The sequence below is a fragment of the Tiliqua scincoides genome, chromosome 4 (genome assembly GCF_035046505.1).
Source record: "Tiliqua scincoides isolate rTilSci1 chromosome 4, rTilSci1.hap2, whole genome shotgun sequence".
In the NCBI taxonomy this organism is placed as follows: domain Eukaryota; kingdom Metazoa; phylum Chordata; class Lepidosauria; order Squamata; family Scincidae; genus Tiliqua; species Tiliqua scincoides.
Window position 1 is genome coordinate 94,087,596 of NC_089824.1, and position 9,789 is coordinate 94,097,384.

General features: G+C 44.8%; 1 pseudogene; it reads left to right on the plus strand.

Annotated features, from left to right (window-relative positions):
* The first annotated feature begins 9,460 nt into the window (after positions 1-9,460).
* On the plus strand, positions 9,461-9,582 carry LOC136650216 (5S ribosomal RNA; annotated as a pseudogene).
* Positions 9,583-9,789: the final 207 nt, after the last annotated feature.

The following is a 9,789-nucleotide window of genomic DNA, read 5'->3' on the forward strand; positions in this document are numbered from 1 at the left end:
TGATCTCCAGAGGGTCTTTAAACGCCACTTCAGGTTTTTGCCTGGCCTCTCTGGCCCTCAGAACTCCTCTGGGAGAAGGCAGCATGTGCCCCTTGGGACGGCATGGCTGGGGTGGCAGTGGCGCCCCCTGAGCCGAGCCGCCCAGGGTCACTTGTACTAGTGGACTCCCCCTAGGAACACCGCTGCAATCCACCTCCTCTGTCAGTCTGATACCTACTGTGACAAGTTCAGATGACCCCATTTGTCATGTGATGTGTGTCCTAGATGTCTGTGCAGAATTGAGAATGTGACAAGCTGATTCCCAGGTCAGCCTCACTGCACTTAGAGCACTGTCATATAGGGAGGAAAAACAGATGATTGCTTCAGGAGAGGGACACTTATTCATGACAACATGCCTGGTTGCTGCTCTTAGCACTTCCTCACTGCTCTTGATCAGAGGCACTAGTCAAATGACCAGTCTCTCCATCTCCATCAGATGGAAATTAACACATCATCATTTCTGTTTACACAGTAGAAAAAGTGGTGACAAACATTCTGCCGATCTTGACAAAGGAGTCTCCTGATTCGTGCAGTCAGCTTCACTGCTGAATTGTGTGGACCAAGGATTCTTAAACTTCGTTGCTGCAATTCGCCCCCCCCCCAATATATACATTTATGTGGAACCTCCAGTCATCGCAACTATTGATTTCATTAAGGTGAGGTCAGTTTGTAGAAGATAAAGCACTTACCTTTGTATATTAAATGGACTGTACTTGTCAGAAAGCCCCTTATTATAACATTTATAAAATTCAGAACTGTTGTGTTTCTATTTGAAACACAATATATTTGTTTGTGAAACTTTCGTATAAAACTTTCATCATACCTTTTTGCTTAAGGTTTAATTTCCGTTCTTACAATGGGTAGCAATCTCCACTTCCAATTTACTCTCACAGCCCAACAAATATTTTTTTCCATTCCGGCCTCACGAATGAACCTGACATTCAAAGCATTCTTGTCTTCAAGTCTGAATGAAACAATAGATTAATTCACCACCACAATACAAACTAGTCTTGGTAACACATACTAGACATTCATTTCAGCCTTCCTTGAAAGACAAACTTTCAAAGAGGAAGGGGAAAAGTTAAAGAGGGGGGAAGGAGGGGAGATGCTTAACAGACAATGGGTTGCTGGGTCCTGAGGAATTAAAGAGCTTGTGTTGCTTTAAGGTCAGAACTCTAACTGAGCCTCCTGCTGCAATACAACCCAGCCTCACAAGGTACACAGAGAGCCTATTACTGGTGCTGCAAGTTGCTTTTACCCTTCAAGCCTCCACACAGGCCCAGTACAGGAATGTTCTTGCCATGCTCCAGCTTCTCACTGTTTGCGACCCCTTCTGCACTGTTGGAGACTCCCCTGGGGTTTGCAACCCAGTTGGAGAACCCCTGTTGTCTCTCTAAAGACCTGTGGTGCCTGATGCTTCCATACTGTCAGCCTAAGAAAAACAATATGGGACTGACCCGGGTCGCACTCACCAGGCTCGCACTCAGCACCATGTAATCGCATATGCATAAATGTGTCAGCAACTTTGATTCAGCTAAAATTGGGGACAATCAAGGGGTTATCGATTTAAGTGCCACCTCCTTTTTTCCTGAAATTCAAGCTCTTTTGTAGAAATGTGCCTCACTCCTTCACCTGGAATCCTTGCTATATACATGCTTTCCTAATTATCAGGTCAATATTATTTTTTAATTATTATTATACTTTATTTTTACCCCGCCTTTCTCCCCAAAGGGACTCAAGGCGGCTTGCAAAACAAGGTTAAAACACATTAAAAACATAGTTTAAAACGGATAAAAAATAACATATTGTAACATATTGTAAAAACAGTAGTCAGATAAAAACTAATCAGATAAGAGCACAGTGCAGCAAATTAAAAAAGGATCAGGCTTGTAAACAGATGTTAAAAATATTAAGAGATGTTAAGAGATGTTAAAAAGGTCAGGAACTCAGACGGCTTGTCTAAACAGAAGGGTCTTCAGACCTTGCTGAAAAGTTTCAAGAGAGGGAGCAGTTCTTAAGTTAAGGGGAAGGGAATTCCACAGTGTTGGTGCCACTACCGAGAAGGCCCTATATCTTGCCGCTGCCCCACGTACCTGCCTAGGCTGCGGCACTTGTAAAAAGGCCTTCTCTGATGACCTAAGAGGACGGGCCAGATTGTACGGGAGTAGGCGGTCTCTGAGATACCCTGGCCCAGAGCAGTATAGGGCTTTAAAGGTCAAAACCAGCACCTTGAATTGAGCCCAGAAATGAATGGGCAGCCAGTGCAGCCGCTGGAGAAGTGGACTGACAGAGTCAAACCGCCTACCTCCAGTAACTACACGGGCTGCCGTCAATAATGATAAACATATTGATTGTGATCTTTGAACAATAAATTCTTAATTAATGTTACTGAATTTGTTCTTAATGAAGACAGTTTATAGCCCTCTTGTGGTGGATATGCTTCGAACTGGGGCTGTAGCCCTGAGGGAAAGGGAGGTTAACCCATATTGCAAACACTTTCTCTCCTCCACAGCTAACTCACCACTGGGGGCGGGATTTAAGTTGGGGAACCAATGCAAGGAAAAAGACTTCCCAGCACAGTGATCCCAATCCAAATCACTCAGGTCATCCTTCCTTCACAGTTGCTTTTAACCAAAGTAAATGTCAGGAGATCAGTTCACAGATCCCCATCATGCCTAGTTTGACCCAATTTGATCATGTTTACGCACAGCAAAGTGTACCAAAGGTGGCTCAATTGACTTTTTAGAAGGAATTCTTGCTGTTAGAGAGTCAAAAGTCTGTGTCATTCAATAACGAGTCTGCTATTACATGCAGGCGATTATTATATCCCTTGGTAATGGAATAAGCCTCAGAAACATGAAGCAATCTACACTTGGGAGAGAAAGCAATTTGCTGCACATCAAGGACTTCAGTATCCTAATAACTAGGTTTAGACAGAGCTCTTATTAACGGCCCAAGGAAAATAAAAACATTTGGATCCAAAATTACATGAGTCAGTTCAGCACCCTTGACGGTGCCAGTCCATGATGGTTTTGGTACCCAAAGCAGAGTACCAAATGGCACCCCTTCCCCTCCCCATTCTCTTTTTCCCCTATTAAAATTGCACACATCCCATCATTTACTTGCTTCAATTCTCTACCCCTTCCTTCAATTTCTATTAGAAAGGAAAGGGGGAAAGGCAGAATGGTGACATTTTGCCTTCCTCCCTTTGCAGGCCATTCATGGGTGAGTGGGTTGGTGTGTTGGGTAGACCGCAGTGCTGCCCCCAAGAACTAGTCCACCATCTGACATAACTCATTTCACTCTGCTTTGCGGTAGGGCCGACCACAGCATTTGAAGTCAAACAAGCTATGCTTTCTTTGTATACAGAATCTGAGCATTTACCTCAGAATGAGAATCTGAACCTTTGGGCTTACAGGTGGGGCTTCAGTATCCATGGGGGATCCGTTATCCAGTCCTCTGTGGATGCCAAATTTTGTGGATAATTAAATCCGTGATGGCCCCACCTGAGCCCTCTAGAGGCGACCAGAGCTGTGCTCTGGTCACCTCTGGAGGGCTTTCTGAAGCTCACAGAGGCAGCACACGTCCACCTGCTGCTTCTGCGGGCTTCAGAATGGCCTTTTTGGCCAAAAAAAAAAATGCTACTTATGGTTTTCAGCAGGAAACTTGAACTGACATTTTTATGCTATATAAGGCATTCTGAGGCCCGGAGAAACCTCATACACACCTATATACAAGAATTTGCCATGGCAGCCAATGATCAATTTTAGATCACTGGCAGAATTTTACAATTAGGCTAAAACCAAGAATTAGGCTAAAACCAGGAGTACAAGCTGACTCTGAGGAAGCTATTCCTATGGCTAAGATCTAGGGAATCCTGGTTTTTGAACTCTAACATATGCCTCTGCCTCAGAATAACAGAATTTCTTGTATTGGTGAAGTTGATGGCAGGAATGAGTGGATGTACTTGGAGCAAAATAGGATGGGGAAGGTTGGGCCTAGCCTTGTACACAAATATTGGAGGTGTCACTCAGGCTGCAATCCTAACCACACTTTCCTGAGAGTAAACCCCACTGAACAAAATTGGATTTACTTCTGAGTAGATCCGGTTAGGATTGTGCCCTCAAAAATTATGTTTATGCTTCCATGGAATGGTTGACAGTAGAGAGTCATGTGCAGGCAAGAAGTCTGGAAGTCAGAGAGACTTAGATTGTAGGCTTTGTGTCTTTCAGCCTACAATCTTAAAGGGAGAAAGGAACTCTTTTGGTGTCAGGGTTTTTTAAACTGAAAGAGAAGTGCCACAAGCTCAGGGATAGAAGGACTTGCTTTGTATACAGCAGGCCTCTGCTTGGTTTAAAACACTGCCATCTCCAGCTAGGTTTCAGAAAGTTCCCTATCTGAAAGTCAGTGCAGAAAATACTGGTGTAGAACAATAGTTTAATTTGTTATAAAGCAGCCTCATGTGAGGGGGTGGCCTTTTTCAGACTCAAGGAAAGCAGTGGAGGAAGTTGGCCTCAGAGGATACAAATGGAGAGCTAAAGCTCTAGATCAATTCTTCTAGATCAAGAAGCTGTAGCTGCTTTACAGCCATTGTGAACATCACTTGCTTCTGGAATGCTGTGAGAGAGGTTGGAGCAGCCCCACACATGGCAGCAGGGAAAAGAGTGCCCATCAATGACAGTGAGTAGATAGATGGGAGGGCAGAACGGGAGAAAAGTTGGAGGCATGTCAGAGGTGGAAGGACAAATTGCACTGATGCTATCTCCTCTGGGGGCAGCTAACATGCCCCCTTTGTCTCCTCAGACATGCACTGGCTAAAGAGCTGGTGCAGGTCTGAGGAGGCCCATTGCCGATCAGGGGGCTTAGGGAGGTATAAGGGAAAATATTTTCCCTTTTGCTTCCCAATTCCCCCCTCCCCCAGTGCAGCTCGTATGGGCATGGCAACATAGTGTGGTGAGGAACAGGATGGAATTGGGCTCCAAGAGACATTCAAATGTTATTAAATCCACATTGGAAGGAGGACCACTGCACACTGTTGAAGCTTGTGGCTTGCATGCACAAAGTCCTAGGTTCATTCAGTGACAGCAAGAATGAAAAAGAATGGCAGGTAGGCAGGCTGATAAAGCACTTCTTCCTGAGACCCTGGATAGCCACTGCTGATCAGTACTGGGCTTTGTTGGGGAACCAGCTGCTCTCCTAGGGTTCTGATCTGGAGAAATCACACACAAGCAGTTTCCAGTTTAGAGATTCCCTCTTTTCTTTCTTATTAAAAGCAATTGCCCAGCTAGAGGCCAACGCATCCAACAAAGGCCATTGTGTATGCTTCCAATATAGTGCGGGGTGTACAGTATTGCAATGGTGCACATAGTTTTTATGGCCATATTTGTACCCTTAGTTATCCCATCACCTTATGTGGAATAAAGCTATTGCACAAAATTAAACATGCACAGTGCGCTTATTTTCCCCAAAATATGCACCTTGGCATGTGCATAAAGCATGTCTTTAGCTTTCCATTTCTCTGAAATCATACGAGTTCCCCGAAATTAAGTCTCCAAAGCTTGTTAGTATCCAGCAATGTATCATCTCTGCCTACTGATATAGCTTCCTGCTCATTAGAAAATACTTACAGAGCTTAGAGTCAGTCATTATAAAGTTCATACCAAAATGATAAAATAAGTTCAAAGCACATTCCTAAATAGAATCATCTTCAGGTAATGTGTCCTTTTTTACCTTGTAATAAGCTAATAGCTACAGAGTGTCTGTACCGATTTTATGAATCTATAAGGAAACTAGTGGCCTAATTGCATAGTTCACATGACCATAGCCATTTGAGGGTGACCCAGGGCTACCATTTCTTCAACAGCTTGACGACCAACATCAAGGGAGCATCATATATTCACCATAATATCTGTTCTGTCATTATCTGAGTTTCCATCACAATTGTGAACATTTGGTACAAAGGAGTATAGGGTTCCTGCACCTTTTAATATTAGGCCAGATGGGAAAATTTCAGCATGTGTAGCTTCTATCAGTGCTACGACAAGCTGCATGTAAAGGTGAAGAAGCCCTGTCCTTTGCTTCTTGTCGGTCTGGATAGAGGAGTGCATATCCTTCCTTCCAATACTAACGCTTTTTAAAATTCCCCACAGCTCAGACCAAGTGGTTGTTCTTTTATCACATGTCAGAGGAAAAGTGTCTGTGTCCTCAGCTGCACTGAAAGGTAAAATGACTCCAGTATCCCTGCTCTGCAAAAGGAGTCAAATGGCCCTGCCTAATCTGAATACCATAAGCATGTTCAAATACAGAGTTAGAGGAATGGAAAGGAGATTGTCCCTCTAGGGGTCAGTTCAGTAATGCCACCAATTAACAAGCTTCAAGTTGTATTTTTAGGTCCTGTGTTCAGCCAAATATGTGGCTAGCTTTCATCTTGTTAATGATGCTGCCACCATAATTATATGTGGAAAGAATTAAATCCAGTGGGAAGAATTGACATGCTAGAAGAGAGGGGACACACAAGTCCATGATTGCTTAACCATGGCTATGCGAATGACAGAATTAGGTCTGCAGCATCTGGAAGATCCATTGGAGCAGGGCTTTTCCAACTGGGGCATCGCAACACCCCAGCCTGTGGGCCCTGGCCTCTGGCCTCAGGTGGGGGCAGCCTGGAGGCAGGGAGGAGGCAGCGGCGTGATCCCAAGGATTGCACCACTCAGGGGGACTCCCCATAGCAGTGAAAGTTAAAGCGGAGTGATCACGCTCCACTTCCACTTTAGCAGAGGCGACCCCTGAGCGGCGCTATCTTGGGGATTGCGCTGCTGCCTTCCACCCACCCCCGCTGCCTCCCCCCACCCTTGCAAGCACTTACAGTGGCTCAAACTCTCCTGGAGAGTTTGAAAACCACTGCATTGGAGATTAAAATTTGGCATGTGGATTAGGGAAGGGTGGACCTTAGAATCTGCTTTAGAATGAGGTCTCTTTAATCTCACATTGAATTCAGGAGTCAGTTGCATTCTACTTATGGATAGCAGTTGATAGGTAGGTTGGGGTAATGGCCCCATAAGGACATAAGAAGAGCTTTGCTGGATCAGGCCAAAAGCCCAACTAGTCCAGCTTCCTATGTCCCACAGTTACTCACCAGATGCCTCAGGGAGCACCCAAGACAATAAGGTACCTGTATTATGTACAGTGGTGTCACTAAGGGGTGTGGGTGAGGTGGGCCGCACTGGGTGACGCACTGGGTGACGCACTGGGTGACGTGCCCGGGGGTGACGCACACTGGGGGGTGACACACTAAAATCAAGCTGGTTAGGAGTAATACCATCATGTTACACACCATTGGATGTGGAATTTCCAGCATAATGCAATGCAAAAAACTGGAGTGAAATATCTCCTTTCTATCAAAAGTTATGGCCTAAAAACCGGAGAACAAAAATGCATGGAGCCCTATGGAAAGTGAAACTGAGCCGTATCGCACGTTTAGTCATGAATAGGTGAACTTGCCTTAGTCCGTAAGAAAGGGCAGGCTGAGAGGACTCCAACAACACCAGAATGGTCCTGATCCAATGAATGCGGCCCCCCTGAGAAGGAAGTCCCTCCCTCCAAGCAGACAAATGTATTGAGCCCTATGGAAAGCGAAACTAAGCCTCAAGGTCGCGTTTACTCATGAGCAAGCAAATGTGCCTTGGCATGTGGTCAGGCCAGGCAAAGGGGAATGTGAAGCCACCAGAATGGTCCTGATCTGATGGAACTGGAGCTCAACAAATGCTCCAGAAGGCAGCCTCCCCCCTCCCACACACACTAAAAAGGATCAAAACAGAGGCTTCAGCTGTTAAGATGAACTTTTTTGAGGCTTGCAAAGTCAGGTGGATCCTGACAGTGATCTGGTTTAAACAGATGTTCTTAAATTGAACTGGGCACTGGGCAGGGCTGAAAACCTTACTGATCCTGGAAAGGGGGGGGGGCGTTATTGCAGGCAGGCTACAGAGGAAATTCACTTGGTGGACCAGGCTGGCTTCTGCTTATTTATTTGTTTTACTTTAATTATTTATACTTATTTATTTTAATTTGCCTGATGATGTCACTTCCACCATGACATCACTTCTGGTGGGTCTTGGACAGACTGTCATTCTAAAAAGTGGGTCCCAGTGCTAAAAGTTTGGTAACCGCTGCAATAAGGTGTTAGTAAGTTGACACCCGGGGGGCGGGTGTGTGACACTACTAGTGACCAAAATGACTAAAATCACAATTTGGAAGAATAATACCATCACGTTATATATCAATCAATGTGTAATTTCATGCAGAATGTGTTCTATCTTTGTTCTATCAAAAGGTACAGCCAAAAAACCAGTGGGGGCGGAGTGATGGTACAGCACCACACCTACCACCTGGGGTGTTGCCCCACCCACTGCATGGGGGGGTGATGTGCTGGCATCCTGCACCAGATGACGCGAAACCCTAGTGACGCCAATGATTACGTACTTCCTGGCATTCAGGGATAACTACCTCTAAAACCGGGAGGTTGCATATAGTCATCATGGCTTATAACACGTGATGGACGTTTCCTCCATAAATCTGTCCAATCCCCATCTAGGAGAGGTGACAAGGGGGTTCCACAGATTATTTATGAACTCAGTAAAGAAATATTTCCTTGTATGTGTTCTAACTCTCCTGCTAATCACTTTTAGTGGATATCCCTTGATTCTGGTGTTGTACAAGAGGGAAAATAACTTATTTCTATGCACCCTATGCATAATTTTATATGCCTCAGGGCCCAATCCTATCCAAATTTCCATCACCAATGCAGCCAAAAAGCAGTTCTGAGGTAAAGAAACAAATATTCCCCTACCTTGAGGAGGGCACTGTGACTGTTCAACCACTGTGACTCCCCCCCCCCACACACACACACGATGCAGAGTATGTGTCATTTTAAAAAGTGGGTCCTGCTGCTAAAAGGTTTGGGAACCACTGATGTAGAGGCTAAAATATTCTTAGTAAAGAAGAGGGATTTTATTCTCATATCAGCCCGAGACTGATATTCTGATGACTGATGTTCATCAAAGGGCACTCTTCCAGATGCCTTTGCCTTCAGAAGTGAGGTGTGTGTTAACTAGGGGAGAGGGTCTTCTTATCTGTGACTCCTTGTTGTGGAATCTTCTCTCTGGGCACCCGCTATGATGTCATTCCTGCACTAGGCAACCATCTTTTTATTCTCTCAAGCTTTAAAAACCACTGTGATTTTAACTACTCCATTTTTATCGGCTTGTTCTGTTAGTATTGTTGCTTTAGCTGCTTTGTTATATTGTATTTATCATAAATTTTCACGTGCTCTCGTGCAAGCCCTGTTGTGCTGGAAGGTGGGATAAAAAGACATCGAGAAGGAAGGAGCAGCTATTACCAAGAGACAGTAATTGACTTTGAATTGTTCTGTAATCCATCCATTACCCTGCACATTCCTGATCTCGTCTGATCTCGGAAGCTAAGCAGGGTCAGGCCTGGTTAGTACTTGGATGGGAGACTGCCAGGGAATACCGGGTGCTGTAGGCTTCTACCATAGTCTTTCGAGACTGAAGGTTGCCAACCACCACCAAACCTTCAGCAATTGCAGCCACCGCCATGGTATTCCCGAGTCTGCTGCCTGTGGTTCTTTTCATGCATTGGGCAGTTGCATTATGAAGGCAAGGGCATCAAAATCATATTTGGACTTGTGCCAGAAAGACTCTTCTTCACAGAAAATGTTTTTTCCCATGTTTG